The following is a 19,156-nucleotide window of genomic DNA, read 5'->3' on the forward strand; positions in this document are numbered from 1 at the left end:
CCTAGGCTCTAGTCATGAGTTGCCAAGGCTATGGAAGCCTTTTGAGTTCACCGACTTCGATCTTATTCCGACAGGGTCATAGTCAAAGTGGAAGTTCTCGCCTCCCTTCAGAGAAAGGTACCTCCTTCCTTGATGGCCCTGTTCTTTCCACTGGGATCTCACTCACAGAGATCTTCCCTTTAGGTCTTCCTTTTTTTTTTTTTCCAGGGTGTCTTGGCTTTCCATGCCTAAAATACTCTCATGGGCTCTTCAGCCATATCCAAATGCCTTAAGGGCTGATTCTGAGGCCAGAGTGCTATTTAGGACATCTGCCATTCTATGACTTCTTTGTGTACCCCACTTCCCATGTTGGATCATTTTCTCCTTTTTAATTCCATCAGTTATTATTAGCAGACACTAGTCTTGTTTATGTGATCCCTTTGACACTTAATCCTATCATTATCAACAATTATGAACAGAAACTGATCACTTTGACTAGCAAGATGGCCATTGGTACATGCCACCTTGATGGGATTGATTTGGAATCCCCTGGCACATTTCTAGCTCTACTATTAGGGGTAAGTCCTAGTGAGCATGTGCCGAACTGTACATGTCCTCCCTCTCTTATTCCCACTCTTATATTTAACAGGGATCACTTTTCAGAAATAAATAAAAATTTAAAAATCATCACTATTTTCAAGAAGATTTGTGGTGTAGCGGGTAAAGCCACCACCTGTGGCGCCAGCATACCATATGGGCACTGGTTCAAGTTCCATTTGCTCCATTTTCAATCCAGCTCCCTACTAATGGGCTGGAAAAGCAGCAGAAGATGATCTAAGTGCCCAGAGGAAGCTCTTAGCTCCTACCTTCAGCCTGGCCCAGCACTGGCCACTGCAGCCATATGAGGAGGAGTGAACCAATGGATAGAAGATCTTTCTGTCTCTTCCTCTAACTCTTTCAAATAAACAAATAAATCTTTATAAAAAAAGAAGAAGAAGAAAAAGGAACAGACAATAAGGAATAACTGAAACCCTTGTTGGCTACTGGCGGGAACATAAATGTACATATACAGCCACTGTACGAAGCAGTATAGAATGATCCAGTAGTCATACTTATTATTTACTCAAAATAATCAAAAGGAGAGTCCCAAATAATTATTTGTACACTGATGTTTGCAGCATTCTCAATAACTGAAGTGAGGAAGCAACCCAAGTATCCATCAGTGAATGAACAGATAAGTAAAAGTGGTATAGACATACGACAGGATATGATTTGGCCCATACAAGGAAGGAAGCTCTGACATATGCTAGCACACAAATGACTCTTGAGGACATTACATTAATTGAAGGGAGTTTTAGTCATGAAGAGTTAAAATTGTATATGTGTGGGTGTAAAAAGTTAAGCTTAAGCTTACAAGTTTAAACCTTCCTGGTGCAGCTGTGAAAATAAGACAGAGTAAAGTAGCACCTTGACAGCAGGGACTCTATTTTGGAGCACTTGAGACTCCATTCTGGGAAAGCACCCCCCACCGTGAGACTCTGGTCTGAAACTATGATCTCAAATAGTTGGACAATAGCAGTACACTACATCACCCTTGGCAGAGCACAGAAACCCCCTAGCATGATTGCTCAAGCTTAAAAGTAGAAAGGTTGCACCTGGGTTAATGATAAAGATGTGATTTGTCTATGTCTTACTTATAATTTGAATTAATGTCAAGATCATAATTGATAATTGTAAGACTGTAACTGGTATTGTCAAGATTATAATGGATAGTAATTTCACTCAGGACTTGGGTTATGTTGACCCCAGTAACTATGTACTCTCTTTTGATTTTAGCAACCGTGTATCCCCCCTCCCGATTTTGCGGTTTTTGCCTTTATAAACCCTATGCTGTAGTTCCTCGCTACTGCTCTGTTCTTGTATGTTCAGAGAGCCCCAGCATGCTGGAAAAATAATAAACCCTTTGCTAATTGCATGAGAGAGAGTCTCTTGGAGTCGTTCCTTGGGTGGCGGACCTTTCTCAACCATAACAGTCACAAAAAGGCAAATATGGTATGTCACTTATATGAGGTCCCCAGAATGGTCAAATTCATAGAAACACCAAGTAGAATGGCAGTGACCAGCGACTGGGGTAGAGAAGGGATGGGGAGGTATTGTTTAAAGGATGCAGGATTTTAGTTTTGCAAGATGATAAAGTGATAAAAATGGATGGTAGCGATGGCTGACAACAATCTGAATATATCTAATACCACTGAACTGTACACTTAAAAATGGTAAAGATGGAATATTTTATGTGCATTTTCATACAACTCTAAAAATGGGAAAAACTCAACAATAAGAAACTATCTGATTTAAAAATGGACAAAATAGGAGCCAGCATTGTGGCGCAGCGGGTTAAGCCTGTGATGCTGGCATCCCAAATGGGCGCTGGTTCAAGTCCTGGCTGCTTCACTTCTGATTCAGCTCCCTGCTAGTGCATCTGGGAAAACAGAGGATGGCCCAAGTCCTTGGGGCCCTATGCCCACATAGGAGACCCAGATGAGGCTCCTGACTCCTGGCTTTGGCCTGGCCCAGCCTTGGCCATTGCAGCCATTTGGGGAGTGAACCAGCAGATGGAAGATTCATTCTCATTCTCATTCTCATTCTCATTCTCATTCTTATTCTCATTCTGTCTCTGTCTCTGTCTCTCTGTCCTTCTAACTCTGCCTTTCAAATAAATAAATAATCTTTCTTTACAAAAATGAGCAAAATATCTTAACACTTTACCAAAGATATACAGATGGCAACTAAGCATATGAAATGAAGCATATTTGTATGTCATCAAATAATTGCAAATTAGAACAACAGTGAGATACCACCTCATGGTTATCAGAAAAGGGAAAATCCAAAGTGCTGGCAACACTGATGAGGATGTGGAGCAACAGGAGATTTCATTCAGAGCTTTTTGAAATTCAAAATAGTAAAGTGACCCTGGAAAAAAATCTTTAGCTTCCCATGAAACCAAACGTGCCTGGGGCCACCACTGGCAGCAGGTTAAAGGCCTGGCCTGAAGCACCAGCATCCCACATGGACGCTGGTTCTAGTCCTGGCTGCTCCTCTTCTGATCCAGTTCTCTGCTACAGCCTGGGATAACAGCAGAAGATGGCCCAATTGTTCGGCCCCTGAACCCACATGGGAGACCTGGAAGAAGCTCCCGGCTCCTGGCTTCGAATTGGCTTAGCTCCAGCCATTGTGGCCATCTGGGGAGTGAACCAATGGATGGAAGACCTCTCTCTCTGTCTCTACCTCTAATTCTTTCAAATAAATAAAATAAATCTTTAAAAAAAACTAAACATGCCCTTCCCCATATGACCAACAGAAATCATACCTTGTGGTGTTTACCCAAATGAGTTGAAAATGCCTGTCTATGTATCTGCACAAAAATCTGCCCATGGATGCTTACAGCAGCTGTATGGATAGTTGTGAAAATGGGAAGGAATCCAGATGTGTCTCAGTAGGCAAATGGATGAGCAAACTGGCTTATGCAGGCAAGGGAATATTATTCTGCACCAGAAAGAAATGAATTATTCAAGTCATGAGAACACATGAAAGAATCTCAAATACATATGATTAGGTGGAAGAAGTCAGTTATGAAAAGGCTACTCACTATATATTCTAACTATATGATATTCTAAGAAAAGTAAAACTATGTGTAGAGCAAAATAATCAGTGTTTGCCAGGAGTTAAGTGGTAGGGAGGAAAAGAGGGTTGAATGGGGCATGGCAAAGAGGATGTTTAGGGCGGTGACACTAGTCTACAATGATACTACCATGGTAGATATATGTCACATCCATATCTGTCAAAACCCTGGACTGGACATGGCCAAGAGTGGACCTTAATATGAACTATGGTGATGACGATGTCGCATCACTGATCATACAAGTTCTGGGTGCCCAGCCGGCACCGCAGTTCACTAGGCTAATCCTCCGCCTGCAGCGCTAGCACTCCGGGTTCTAGTCCCGGTTGGGGCACCAGTTCTAGTCCCGGCTGCTCCTCTTCCTGTCCAGCTCTCTGCTGTGGCCCAAGTGCTTGCGCCCCTGCACCCACGTGGGAGACCAGGAGGAAGCACCTGGCTCCTGGCTTCGGATTGGAGTAGCTCCAGCCATAGTGGCCATTTTGGGGGTGAACCAACGGAAAGAAGACCTTTCTCTCTGTCTCTCGCTCTCTCACTGTCTAACTCTGCCTGTCAAAAAAATAAAAATAAAAATAAAAATAAAAACAAGTGCTGGGTGCCGCCGAGGGAGGCAGGCTGTGCAAGGGGCGGAGCCACATGGGAGCTCTCTGTAATTTCCTCTCAATTCTCCTGTGAGCCAAAACCTGCTCCAAACAGCAGAATCTGTTCTAGAAGTAATTAAAATGATCAAAGAGAAACTGACAAATCCTGAAGAGAGGCAAAGAAGATTCAATGTATGGATAACAGGAAACTCCCAAGAAGAAAACTAAAGCAAGGGGACCAAACAAATGCCAAAAGCTGTAAATTAAGACAAGTTTCCTGGAAGGGGCCATCAAAGAAGGAGGTACCTTTCTCTGAAGGGAAGAGAGAATTTTTTTTTTTTTTTTGACAGGCAGAGTGGACAGTGAGAGAGAGAGAGACAGAGAGACAGGTCTTCCTTTTTCTGTTAGTTCACCCCCCAATGGCCACTGTGGCCAGCGCACCGCGCTGATCCGAAGGCAGGAGCCAGGTGCTTCTCCTGGTCTCCCACGGGGTGCAGGGCCCAAGGACCTGGGCCATCCTCCACTGCACTCCCGGGCCACAGCAGAGAGCTGGAATGGAAGAGGAGCAACCGGGACAGAATCCGGCACCCCGACCGGGACTAGAACCCAGGGTGCCAGCGCCGCAGACGGAGGATTAGCCTATTGAGCCACAGTGCCGGCCAGGAAGAGAGAACTTTCACTTTGCTATGGCCCTGTCTAAATACTGTTGGAGTTTGTGGACTTAAAAGTTTTCCATAGCCTCGGCAGCTCATGTCAAGAGCCTCAGGTGATCCATGACGTCATAAACAAGAGTGTCAATTGTTAAAACAACAACAGGAGTCATTGTGCACTTGCTGCTCATGTAGGACCTCTGTCCTTAATGAGTTGTACTATGAGAATTAACAGTAAACTGCTATATTCCAAAAGCTGTACCTATGATATTTAAATTTATTATATAAAAGCTTTTGAAACAAAGACAGAAAGACAAGTTTCTTGACATAAAAAAGGCTCTGAAATTACATCAAGAAAACACAACATGGACCTGGAATTTTTGACCCAGAATGGCCAATATTACAAAATATTCTAATGGAACTACTAGGCTTTAAAGAAAAAAGGAAAAAATCTTTTTTGGGCATCTAGTCAAAATGCCAAATGAGTTGTAAGAGAAAGAACATTAGATTATCATGAATTTTTTTATTCTAGTATTGCTCCAGAAGCAAACAATGAACATATCTTAGATATTCAAAGAAAGAAAGTATGAGTAAGGATTTCATAGGCAATAAAACTCACATTCAAGTCTAAAAAGCATAGACTTTTATCAACATGCAAAAACGCAGGGAACAATTGTCCTGAGAGTCCTTCCCTGAGAACTACTCATATGCTAAAAAAAGATGAGTGTCAGAATAATCAAAGAAACAGTTAACATAAAGTAAAATGATGATAATAATATGCATCACCAGTATCACTGGTATTACTCATTACTGGTAAGTGATGCCCTGGTGCTGAGGAGCAACACGGAGTTATTTACATAGCTAACGCTAAGTGGAGGCTAAAGGAGAGAGGTTTTAGCGTAGACAATATGTACAAATGCATTTTAACTGCTCTCAGCAGAAACAGGGTAGCAGCATTACACTATATTCTGAGGGTGATTTGTGTGAACGTGGGCTGAAGTAAATGAGTCGTTATGGAGTATTTAATGTGGTATCTTGTACCCTGGAGAAACAAGATTCTTACTGTAGAAGAGAGGCTGTAATATAGATGAGGTTGAATTTTACAATTCTGCGCTTATCAATTACAGGTGTCAATGCGAGTTTATGAGATATTTATCCTTTAAAGGAAAAAGGGTAGCTGGCGCTGTGGCGTAGCAGGTAAAGCCGCCACCTACAGTGCCAATGTCCCACATGGGTGCTGGTTCAAGTCCCAGATGCTCCACTTCCGATCCAGCTCTCTGCTATGGCCTGGGAAAGCAGTAGAAGATGGCCCAACTCCTTGGGACCCTGCACCCATGTGGGAGACCCAGAAGAAGCTCCTGGCTCCTGGCTTTGAATTGGCACAGAGCCGGCTATTGCATCCATTTGGGAAGTGAACCAGCAGATGGAAGATTCCTTTCTCTATCTCTTTCTCTCTCTGCCTTTCAAATAAAATAATGATAATAATAAATGTACACACACACACTACCTTAGTTATGTTCACTAAATAACCTAAATATAATAACCATCTCATCCCAGCATGCAGATGGCTTGAAATAACTACTTTTCACTAAACGAAACTAGGGCTTCTTGGGGAAATTGCTGATTCCTGGTTTGGGGCAGGAAATGCAGAGGCTGGGTCTGGGATCCTTCCATGTTGGATAGAAGGAAGTTATCAAGAGACTGGGGAGCAAAAGAGACCCAGCGCCACCAAATGAAGCTCTACCAACCAGAGATGGGACAATCTGAGGTTCAAAAAGACTGACTAAGGGTCCAGCGCCATGGCACAGGTTAATCTTCCACCTGCAGCACCAGCATCCCACATGGGCACGGGTTCTAGTCCTGGCTTCTCCTTCCAATCCAGCTCTCTGCTGTGGCTTGGGAAAGCAGTAGAAGATGGCCTACATACTTGGGCCCCTGCACCCGTGTGGGAGACCGGGAAGAAGCACCTGGCTCCTGGCTTCAGATTGACACAGCTCGCAGCCGTTGAGGCCATTTGAGGAGTGAACCAATGGAAGGTAGACCTTTTTCTCTCTCGCTCCCTCTCAATGTCTGTAACTCTACCTCTCAAATAAATAAAATCTTTTTAAAAAGATTGAAATTCACCAATTAATGTGTTAATAATTAAAGTGATTTTAAAAATTAATAGGTAACCTTGATGGAATGATGTAAAAACCAATTTGGTATCTAAAATAAAATAGGTATTTGGCCTTCCCATATAAACTGTACCACAGGTATTTAAACAGTAATAACAGGACACATCTCTTTGCAAAGGTCCTCTAGTTAATAAATGGAAAAGAAATTCATTACTATAGCGCCATTTTCATAGTCCCCCATGAGTAAATTCAGGCTTTTAGTATTAATGGTTCCCAGTATCATGAAAAGAGAGACTTACATGCCTGTTGGTGGTGGAAGAGCTACACAGCAGGGCAACACTGCCAGACGCTGAACTCAGGTCTTATGGATGCTCTGCATCTGGCTGCCGGCTTGTAGGAAACACAGACTACTAGGACGGCAGAAGCCACACTGTGGAAAGCTACTGGTCAACCGGTGCAGATCTTCAGTGGATAAACTGAAAAGCGATTTAGAAGTCTGTATAGTAAAAGAGACTTGTCTCTCTCCAGATCTCTCTCTCCCTTTCTGCTTCACCCTCTCTCTCTCTCTCCCTGTGTTGATCTCTCTCTCTCAATGCCCCCTCCATCTTCTTTGCCCCTTCTCTCTGGCGGGTCGGATTTCCCCCGCTAATAAACCTTTTCCCTTACTACAGTGTTTGGTGCGTTTTGTGGCAGCCTTACATTGATGCCGTGACTCAAATCCAGGTTCTCACATTGACCTTGCTCTCTGCTCAGGGATCTGAGCTGTTCTGGGGTCCTGGATTGTTGCCAGTCCCAAAACACACCCCCCAGGCCTCCTTCCACACCACCGAATGCTCTGTGATCTCCATCCACACGTTAGCCTTTCAAATCCTGAATGTTTACAAGAGGTGATACCAACAGGCGGTCAATGAAATGCTGCTACAGGGATATACTCGACTCTCCACCCAGGAGACTGTGGCTTCAGACATTGCCCCATGCCAGCGGAGGGTAACTCATTGCCCCATGTCAGCAGGAAACAGCTCAAAAAGATAGATCATCGTCCCTCCAACCCTGATGGACTTTTGGGGCTGATGTGATCCCATACAATACTCGCTTTATAAAAAACGAAAGGGGGGAATGTCAGTAAATGGTGTAATCTTATCTGTGGCATCATTTATGTCCCAGACACCATCCTAGGCTCTAGGCCCCCACCACTGCTGGAAACCAGGTGACCAGATGGCCCAGCCACGGTGTCAGCTCCACCCCTACCCTAATGGGATTTGCTGCTCCTACTTCCCTGACCCCTGGCAAAGGTATAACAGCACCTGCTTCCCAAACATGTGCTCTCTCCCCAGATCTCTTTATCTCTTTCTCCTTCACCCTCTCTTTCTCTCTCAACACCCCCCAAACCTCTCTTCTTCTTTGCCCCTTCCCTCTAGCCAGCCAGATTTCCCCCATCAATAAACCCTTTTCCTTAAAAAAATAAAATAAATAAAATAAAAGAGACTTATGGGGTCAGCACTGCGATGAAGCAGGGAAAGCCGCTGCCTGAAGTGCCAATATCCTGTATGGGTGCTGGTTTGAGTCCCTGCTACTCCACTTCCTATCCAAGCTCTCTGTTAACCGCCTGGGAAAGCAGAAGATGGCCCAAGTCCTTGGGCCCCTGCACCAGCGTGGGAAACCTGGAAGAAGCTCCTGGCCCCTGGCTTTGGATTGGCTTAGCTCTGGCCATTGCAGCTATCTGGGGAGTGAACCAGAGGATGGAAGACCTCTCTCCCTCTCTGTTTTTCAAATAAATCTTTAAAGAGAGGTGGCGGGGGAGCAAGAGACAGTCTTAAAAACTACATAAAAATTTCTTAATGGGCAAGACTAAAGCATAGTACAGATGTACACCTGGGCGATAATGTTACAAAGGAACGTGGGAAGTGATGGCTATAAAGGTCAGGATGAAGATTCCTTCTTCTGCTCTAGATGGCCAGGCTTACCTTCCTGCCTGAAATATCTAGAACTCCAGACCCAGTGCATGAAAACAGCCTGCACGTTTCAGACAGCGCGTATCTGGCTTCAAAGAACACTCTGCCTCCGAGAGCAGGGTAAAGAGTGAAGGGAGCTGCCCCAGCCGACTGTCCAGACACCCAGGGGGGACCCAGCAGCCTCCCTAGTTGAGGAGACTGAACTGGGAGTTCGAGGCAGCCAGGTGGCCCAAGTCCACGGAGCAGCCCTACAGGGAGGTGCACGTAGAGAGCTCCAGGGATGTGCAGGGCACCGCTTGAGTCCACGTCAGCACGCGGGAGTGTGGGAGAGAGCCACTCGAAAGGAGCAAGGTGAACCTTACTTCAGACCAGGGAAAGTCCACGGTCTCATATCCAGAGTGAAAACCTCCTGAATCATGAGGCATTGAATTCAGGCAAAATCAGACCTGGAACAAAAGCTGCTCTAGTTCCACTTAACAAATCTTAAAAACAAGCCTCAGGGTGGCGCCATGGCTCAATAGACTAATCCTCTGCCTGCTGCGCCAGCACACCGGGTTCTAGTCCTGGTCGGGGCGCCAGATGCTGTCCCGGTCGCTCCTCTTCCTGTCCAGCTCTCTGCTGTGGCACTCCAGTGGAGGATGGCCCAAGTCCTTGGGCCCTGCACCCCATGGGCTTCGGATCAGCACGGTGCGCCGGCCGCAGTGCGCCAGCTGCGGTGGCCATTGTGGGGTGAACCAACAGAAAAGGAAGACCTTTCTCTCTGTCTCTCTCTCTCACTGTCCACTCTGCCTGTCAAAACTAAAAAAAAACAAGCCTCAGGATGATCAACTGAGTTTCTAGAGATGAAAATGACAACATCTGATATTTTAGAGGCACACTAGGTAGGAGGAACAGCACTTTAGACATTGCAAAAGAAAAAGACCCATGAGATATAGCAAAAGAAATCATGCAAAATGAAACATACAGAGAAAAAAATACACAAACAAACAAACAAAAAAACCCACAGAGTATCAGGGATCAGAGGGATAAATTCCAGAAGCCGAAAAATGTGCAAGGAGAAGAAAGAGCTGAGAGTGGAGAAAAACCATTTGAAAAAATAATACCTGATGGGCCAGTGCTGTGGAGCAGTAGGTTAACCCTCCACCTGTGGTACCAGCATCCCATATGGGAGCTGGTTCTTGTCCCAGCTGCTCCTCTTCCAATCCAGCTCTCTGCTGTGGCCTGGGAAGGCAGTGGAGGATGGCCCAAGACCTTGGGCCCCTGCACCCACATGGGAGACTGGGAAGAAGCACCTGGCTCCTGGCTTTGGATCGGGGCAGCTCCCAGCTGTTGAGGCCATTTGGGGAGTGAACCAACAGAAAGAAGACCTTTCTCTCTCTCTCTCCCTCTCACTGTCTGTAACTCTACCTCTCAAATAAATAAAACAAATCTATAAAAAAGAAAAAAGAAAAAAAAAGAAATACCTGAAATATTTCCAGATTTGATCAAAATTATTAAAAACCTAGATTCCCCCCCCCCCAAAAAATGAAGCCAAAGCACAAAAAAACAAGAAGCAAATTGCCTAATACCAATGACAAAGATAAAAAACAAGTTAAGAAAAAACGTTTATGATCCCTGAATCCCATAGCAGAGTTCCTGGTTTTGAGTTCTGGCTCTGCTTCAATTCCAGCTTCCTGACGATGCACACCCCGGGAGGCAGCAGGCAATCCCTGTCACACACATGGGACACCTGGATTGAATTCAGGGCTCCTGGCTTCAGTCTGGCCCAGCCCTGGCTGTTGCAGGCACTTCATGAATGAACCAGTGGGTGTAAGATCTCTCTCTCTGCCCTTCAAATACATAAAAAATAAATAGTAAGACATTTTCAATGATAAAAAATCTCATGAGCAGCCAGAACAAAGATAAAAATCCAACTGGCTTCTTGATGAAAGCAATGCAAGCCAGATGACAATGGAGTGACATTTTTTTAAGTACTAAACAACATTTTTTAATAACTATTGTATTATAATTTCATACCCAGCAAAAATATCATCTAAAAACAGAAGTGAAACAGACATTTTCAGCCATAGAAAAGCCAAAAGAATTTAATAGCTATTGATCTACACTTCAGGAAATGTTAGAGGAAGTCCTCCAGGCAGACAGTAAATTATAACATATGGAATGAAAAGCCCTAGAAATGGTAAATACATAGGTCAATGTAATAGTGGTTTTTTTTCCCCTTAAATTTCCTTTAATGATAATTTCCTTTAATAACAAATTTCCTTTAATGATAAAGACATCTGTCTCTCCTTCTTTCTCTGTAACTCTGCCTTTCAAATAAATAGTTTTTAGGGCCTTAATTTTTAAAAAAGATTTGTTTATTTATTTATTTACAGAGAGAGGGAGAGGCAGAGAGACAGAGAGACCTTCCATCCACTGGTTTACTCCTTAAATGGTTGCAAGAGCCAGGGATGAGCCAGGCCAAAGCCAGGAGCTTCATCTTGGTCTCCCACATGGGTGCAGGATCCCAAGAACTTGGGCTACCTTCTACTGCTTTCTCAGGTACATTAGCAGAGAGCTGGATCAGAAGTAGAGTAGCCAGGACTTGAACAGGGCCCATATGGGATGCCAGCACTACAGGCAGAAGTTATGCCACAGTACCAGTACCAGCCTCAATAAATTTTCTTTTTTATGTGAAAAAGAAAAAGAGAGAGAGAGCAAGAATGAGAGAGAGAGAGAGAGAGAGAGATCTTCCAGTCTGCTGGTTCACTCCCCAGATGCCCACAACAGCCATGGCTGGGCCAGGCCGAAGCCAGGAACTTCATCTGGTCTCCATATGGGTGTAAGGGCCCAAGCATTTGCTCCATCTTCCCCTGCTTTCCCAGGCCTATTAACAGGGAACCAGACTGGAAGTGGAGCAATTGGGACTTGAACTGGCACCCACCAGATGGGATACCAGCACTGCAGATGACGGCTTTACCCACTGAACCATAGCACTGCAGTAAACATTTCTTTTAAATGCCTACAATGAACACTATTTACTTTTGTAATCAGGAAAAAATAAGCAAAAATCATATCTTTTAGTGGAAATTATCCACAACTTATACAACTCTTCCTTGGAAACAAAATTCACACCTCTGGACCCATTTCACTCTCTCTACCACTTAGCTTTGGTTATATCAGTCCAGCTCATTCCTATCTGAATGTGTTAACAGCCAGAATCTGTCAAGTAGTAGGTATCCAAAATATCTGAAGAACAGGACAGAAACCAAGGAAGTGAAAGTTACATGTTTAAGAATTTCTTTTTCTAATCAATAGTGATATTTGGCTGAGAGGTAAGAGGTGGGGAGTCTATTCCAAAGCCAGAGTTGCCAGTCTGCTTCCACTGGGACCTCTGTGAGGCCCTGGGATGATTCAGACGATCTTCTGGTTGTCCAGTAAGCAAGCAGATTCGAGTCCTGCATGTGCAAGTGCTGTAGAACAATCCCTGCGTTAATATTCTAAGCAGAAATACAGTGTCTCTAAATTTCATCTGACAGAAGCCTTATGCCTGTATTAGCTGTACCCAAAAACAAGAACAACTTAAATGAAGACTGCCACAAACCCTTAACATCGCCTGAAGACTGCACCCCAAGGGATGGGAAATCAGCAGGAGAAAAACAGCAGGTTTGACTTGAAACCTGAGGACCTGATAAAGACATAGTCTACTGCAAAATTAATTGCCCACAGAGCAAGCAGGAAAAGAAAAAATGTATCTTGCACATCTGTTGTTTGTGAATGACTAGGGTTGGGCCAAGTAAGAATAATTGCATAGATTATCAACCTTTTGCATTTCCCAGGATACACTGCATGCATTCTGAGGATCAGCAAAGGGACCACAGCAGACTTTAAAAGGGAAGAAAGAGAAGAGGAAAGGAATGCATAGCTTATTGCTGATTTAAAAACCCAACTTACCAATGTGAAAAGCAGCATAATAGGGTACATGGATGTCACGTGCTCTCACTTGGTTTAACTCAGGGTTTGCTTTATAACAGAATTGGGATATTTTACCTACCTTTTGAGAAATACAAAGGTATTTCAAAATGCTTACAGAAAATGGAGTTAAACATAAGTTTACTGTGATGTAAAAAAAAAAAATCTCTGAAATCCATACCCAGTTTTTTCATAAGATGCATTTCCCATGAACTTTCTGAAGACCCCTTGCACATGCATGGATTTCGAAATTTTAGGCCCCATCTCTAGAGGCTGAAAGTAGAACACTGGTTAGCAGAGGGTGGGAAGGAAGGGACGGGGAAACAGGGAGAGGTCAGTCCATGGGTGTGATGTTAGGAAGAATTGGTTCTGCAAGTAGGGTGACTAAGGTAAATAATGCAACGTATATTTCAAAATAGCCAGGAGATTTTTCATGTTGTCACCACAAAGAAGTGATGGATATGTTAATTACTCTAATTTGGTCATCACATAACATATATATTTTTGGAAGCATCATATTATACTCTATAATTGCAGGTGTATAAATAGATGTTAGTCAAAAAATTTTTAAAAGGGGCCAGAACTGTGGCAGAGCAGGCTAAGCCACTGCTTACAATGCCGGCATCCCATATTGGAGCACTGATCTAGCTCCCTGCTAATGCATCTGGGAAAACAGGGGTATGGACCAAGTGTTTGGGCCCCTGTCACCCATATGGGAGACCTAGATGGAATTCCAGGCTCCTGGTTTCAGCCTGGACCAAATTTGGGGAGTGAACTAATGAATGGAAGACCTCTCTGTCTCTCCATCTCTCTCTGTAAATCTTTCAACTAGGCCAGCGCCGCGGCTCACTAGGCTAATCCTCCGCCTAGCGGCGCTGGCACATCAGGTTCTAGTCCTGGTTGGGGCGCCGGATTCTGTCCCGGTTGCCCCTCTTCCAGGCCATCTCTCTGCTGTGGCCAGGGAGTGCAGTGGAGGATGGCCCAGGTGCTTGGGCCCTGCACCCACATGGGAGACCAGGAAAAGCACCTGGCTCCTGGCTCCTGCCATCGGATCAGCGCGGTGTGCCGGCCGCAGCGCGCCGGCCGTGGCAGCCATTGGAGGGTGAACCAACGGCAAAAGGAAGACCTTTCTCTCTGTCTCTCTCTCTCACTGTCCACTCTGCCTGTCAAAAAAAAAAAAAATCTTTCAACTAAATAAAATTAATCTTTAAAAAAATTATTTAGAAAAATCTGATGGGGGAGCATCTATTTCTCTGGGTTATGTGCCATAACATCCCCAACAAAATTTTCATTACAAATGACCATATGAGTTACCAAAACACACACACACACACACATCACTGCCACTTTATAGTAACACATGCAGTGTCTGAAGACCACTGAAAGATGTAGAATGTACAACAGGAATGGCTTCCTAGACAGACAGCCACCAGCAATAACCATAATAACCATTACTAGCCCAGCTTCCCCAGAGACATTTTTTTTTTAATGGAAATAGTTTATTGGGGGAAACCCAACAGACTGGACAGAGGGGGTGAAGAAGGAAAAAGAGGAGAATGTAAGAAAGAGATCCAGAGAGAGATCCAGAAACAGACAGAGAAATCACGAGTCAGGGGGAGGGGGGGGAGGGAGAGGGGGAGAGGGAGAGAGACAGACATGTTAAGGAACAGGTCCTGTTAAAACTTTGGGGGGGGGGGCGCAGGGAAGTAGGAGCAGCGAATCCCATTAGGATGGGGGTGGGGCTGACACCGGTGGTTGGGCCCTGTGGCCACCTGGCTTCCAGCAATGGCGGCGGGGGCTAGAGCCTAGGATGGTGTCAGGGTGTAGATTGTGCCATAGGTAAGACTGCGCCATTTTACCAACATTCCCCTCTTTTGTTTTTTATAAAGCAGGAGTTGTGCGGGATTACATTAGTCCCAAAAGTCCAGGAGGGGTAGAGGCCTGATGATCTGTCTTTAGAGCTACTCTCTGCTGACAAGATACTCTTCGCTGGCATGGGGCGTTGTCTCAAGTCACTGCCCAGGGACACTTTCTTTCTTTTTTTTTTTTTTTGTAACTTTTATTTAATGAATATAAATTTCCAAAGTACAGCTTATGGATTACAATGGCTTTCCCCCCATAACTTCCCTCCCACCCGCAACCCTCCCCTTTCCCTCTCCCTCCCCCCTTCCATTCACATCAAGATTCATTTTCAATTCTCTTTATATACAGAAGATCAGTTTAGCATACATTAAGTAAAGATTTCAACAGTTTGCACCCACATAGAAACACAAAGTGAAAAATACTGTTTAGTACTAGTCATAGCATTAAATCACAATGTACAGCACATTAAGGACAGAGATCCTACATGAGGAGTAAGTGCACAGTGACTCCTGTTGTTGACTTAACAAATTGACACTCTTATTTATGGCATCAGTAATCACCCTAGGCTCTAGTCATGAGTTGCCAAGGCTATGGAAGCCTTTTGAGTTCACCGACTCTGATCATATTTAGACAAGGTCGTAGTCAAAGTGGAAGTTCTCTCCTCCCTTCAGAGAAAGGTACCTCCTTCTTTGATGACCTGTTCTTTCCACTGGGATCTCACTCGCGGAGATCTTTCATTTAGGGTTGTGGTTTTTTTTGTTTGTTTGTTTGTTTGTTTGTTTTGCCAGAGTGTTTTGGCTTTCCATGCCTGTAATACTCTCATGGGCTTTTCAGCCAGATCCGCGTGCCTTAAGGGCTGATTCTGAGGCCAGAGTGCAGTTTAGGATATCTGCCATTCTATGGGTCTGCTGTGTATCTCACTTCCCATGTTGGATCATTCTCTCCCTTTTTGATTCTATCAGCTAGTATTTGCAGACACTATTCTTGTTTATGTGATCCCTTTGGTTCTTAGTCCTATCATTATGATCAATTGTGAACAGAAATTGATCACTGGGACTAGTGAGATGGCATTGGTACATGCCACCTTGATGGGATTGAATTGGAATCCCCTGGTATGTTTCTAACTCTACTGTTTGAGGTAAGTCAGCTTGAGCATGTCCTGAATTGCACATCTCTTCCCTGTCTTATTCCCCCTCTTATATTTAACAGTGATCACTTTTCAGTTAAGTTTCAACACTTAAGAATAACTGTGTATTGATTACAGTATTCAACCAAAAGTATTAAGTAGAACAAACAAAAAATACTAAGAGGGATAACATATCAAGTTGTTCATCAACAGTCAGGGCAAGGGCTGATCAAGTCACCGTTTCTCATAAGCAGGCTTCCTTGAGGCTGATTTCAGCAGGCACTAGTGGAGGAAATAACCTCTTAGGGGCAGAGCAGGCCGCCTGACTGCTCAGCACTGGCTGGTGCCTGGCTTGCGGATCTCAACCAGCAGCAGCTGTCACAGCCACTCCACAGGGACACTCTTTTTGGAAGTTCTTAAAGATCTTAACGGGGGCCATCCCCTCTGACTCTAAGCAAGGTTCCGCTTGTTCACTCGTCACATGGTTTAGGAGCATCCAACGTCATCACAACAAAGAACAAAATGGAGAATACCTGTACCTATGAGCTGGAAGCACAGAACTAGACAGAGCAGCAACATGGTGCTCCAGAAAGGGTGTGGGGCCTCCTGCAATGGCAGGACTTGAGGTACAGCTGCAGCAACCCTGTACAAACAAGACAGCTCACCCTAACACAGCGGAGCAGCGCAGGGCCTGCAGCTCCACCCCGGGATTCCACATGGAGCTATTCAAAAGGTCCCTTTGCAGAGTACTGTTTTCAGCCTTGTGGGCTTTTGTAATGATAATTTATTGTTTTTAAAGATTTATTTATTTATTTGAAAGGCAGAATTACAGAGAGGCAGAGGCAGAAAAAGAGGGAGAGAGAGAAAGGTCTTCCATCTGCTGGTTCACTCCCCAAATGGCCACAAGAGCCAGAGCTGTGCCAATCTGAAGCCATGAACCTGGAGCTTCTTCCGGGTCTCCCATGTGGGTGCAAGGGCCCAAGGACTTGGGCATCTCCTACTGCTTTCCGAGACCATTAAGCAGAGAGCTGGATAGGAAGTAGAGCAGCAGGGACTCAAACCAATGCCCATATGGGATGCCGCCACTGCCAGCAGCGGCTTTACCACTACACCACAGCACTGGCCCCCTATAAACAAAGGAAATTAATTTTTCATAGTTCTGGAAGGCTTGTGATCAAGGCTCTGGTAGATTCCGTGTGTGATGAGGTCCCAGTCCTCTGGGACATTGCCTTCCTGCTGCATCCCCACATGGCCAAGGAGCAGACAAGCTCCCTGCAGCCTCTTTTACCGGGGCACCGACCACCTGCTAAAGGCCCCACTGCTTGATCCTGTTGTGCTGCGGGTCAGCCTCCAGTGTATGAATCTGGGGGACACCAACATTCAAGCCACAGCAAGTACCTTTTTTTTTTTTTTTTTTTTTTTGACAGGCAGAGTGGACAGTGAGAGAGAGAGACAGAGAGAAAGATCCTCCTTTGCCATTGGTTCACCCTCCAATGGCCGCCGCGGCCAGCGCACTGCAGCTGGCGTACCACGCCTATCCGAAGGCAGGAGCTAGGTGCTTCTCCTGGTCTCCCATGGGGTGCAGGGCCTTCTAATGAAAACAGGTAAGTGTATGTAAAGAGATTGCACCTTATCAGTAACTCCCTATGAAACACAACTTCAAAAACTTTTTTTTTTGAAGTTTTTTTTCTTGAAAGGTACAGTTACAGAGAGAAGAGAAGAAACAGAGATATCTTCCATTCACTGGTTCACTCTCCAAAATGCAATAGCTGGATCTGGGCCAGGCCGAAGCCAGGAGCCGAGCTTCCTCCAGGTCTCCCACGTGGGTGCAGGGGCATAAGCACTTGGGCCATCCTCTGCTGCTTTCCCAGACACATGAGCAGGGAACTGGATCAGAAGTGGAGCATCCGGGTCTCAAACCATTGCCCATATGGGATGCCAGTATTGCAGGTGGAGGCTTAACCCGCTGTGCCACAATGCCGTCCCTTTCAAAAATTCTTACACTGAATCATTTTGGAACCTATTGTGGCTTTCAGTGTGATATGAAATATACCATATATCTCACTTACATACATATGCATACCATCATTTGTGGGGGATGGGCAACAGGCCCTCTTACAGATACCAAAATCCAAGGAAGCTCAAGTTCCTTGTTTAAAGTGGCATAACAATAATTGGGCTTCCAAAGAGCCCCGAGCAAAGGGGTGCAACTGTGGCTTAAGGGCGTTCCCCCCTTCTCCCCCACCTGTTCCACCTGTTTCCTAGCTCCTGACCAGCTAGAAGGGAAGGCACTTCTGGGCCAGGAGGAAATGATAAAGCCCCCATCCTGCCCGCTGCGGAGCCAGGACTGGGGTCTTTGGTGCCTCCAGTCTCCTGCCCTCCTGAGTCACAGCCCTGGAGCCCCCTGGCCTCGCACCCCCCAGCAGGGGCGGGCCCCGGACGTGGCACTGTCTGTGCCGCTGGCAGAGCGGTTCTCGCTCGCAGCCAAGCCTCTGGCACAGTCCGGGACCACCTCACCTGCAGATCCGAGCTCTGGGGTCCCCACCCCGCCACGTTGCTTCTTAACCTCTCCACCTCCACAGTGTGGGGGCGGGGTTTTTACTGCATGTAAACTAAACTAAAAGTCCTCGGGGTTCCCCCAGGGAGCCAGGTGGGGACCCTCTGCCTGACACGTGCGAGGCCTCCCCAGGAGAGAAATAACGACTTGTACTAAAAAAATAAATAAATAAAAAATAAAGTGGCATAACATTTGCACATGACCTATATATACCCTCCCATACACTTTAAATCACATCTAGGTTGCTTACAATACCTAATGCAATATAAATGCAATGTAAGTAGTTCTTTCATTATATGCTTAGGGAATAATGTCAAGGTTAAAGTCTGTACTTGTTCAGTACACATACAATTTTTTCCCAAACATTTTCCATCCATGGTTGGCTGAATTACAGAAATGGTGGGCTGACTGTACACACACAAAGACGAAGGTAAGTGGGGTTCCCCGGGGCAGTGGGGAGGAATGGAGAGAGCCTTGAGACGCCATCAGAGCGCCCCAGCCCCAGTGCCTGCGGGACTGCCAGCTGACTGTGTGACTGGGGCCCACGTGACAGAGGCAGAGACAGTCCTCTCTGAGGCTGTGAAGTGAGTGTGACTCTCCGGGAAAGCTGGGAGAGCACAGGAAGGCAGCGCTCCTGGTACTTTCATTCCAAACGCTGCATTTAATGTGCGGCCATAGTTCTCAAAAATGTAATCGCTGTGCTGCTGTTC

The sequence above is a fragment of the Oryctolagus cuniculus genome, chromosome 15 (assembly GCF_964237555.1).
Source record: "Oryctolagus cuniculus chromosome 15, mOryCun1.1, whole genome shotgun sequence".
In the NCBI taxonomy this organism is placed as follows: domain Eukaryota; kingdom Metazoa; phylum Chordata; class Mammalia; order Lagomorpha; family Leporidae; genus Oryctolagus; species Oryctolagus cuniculus.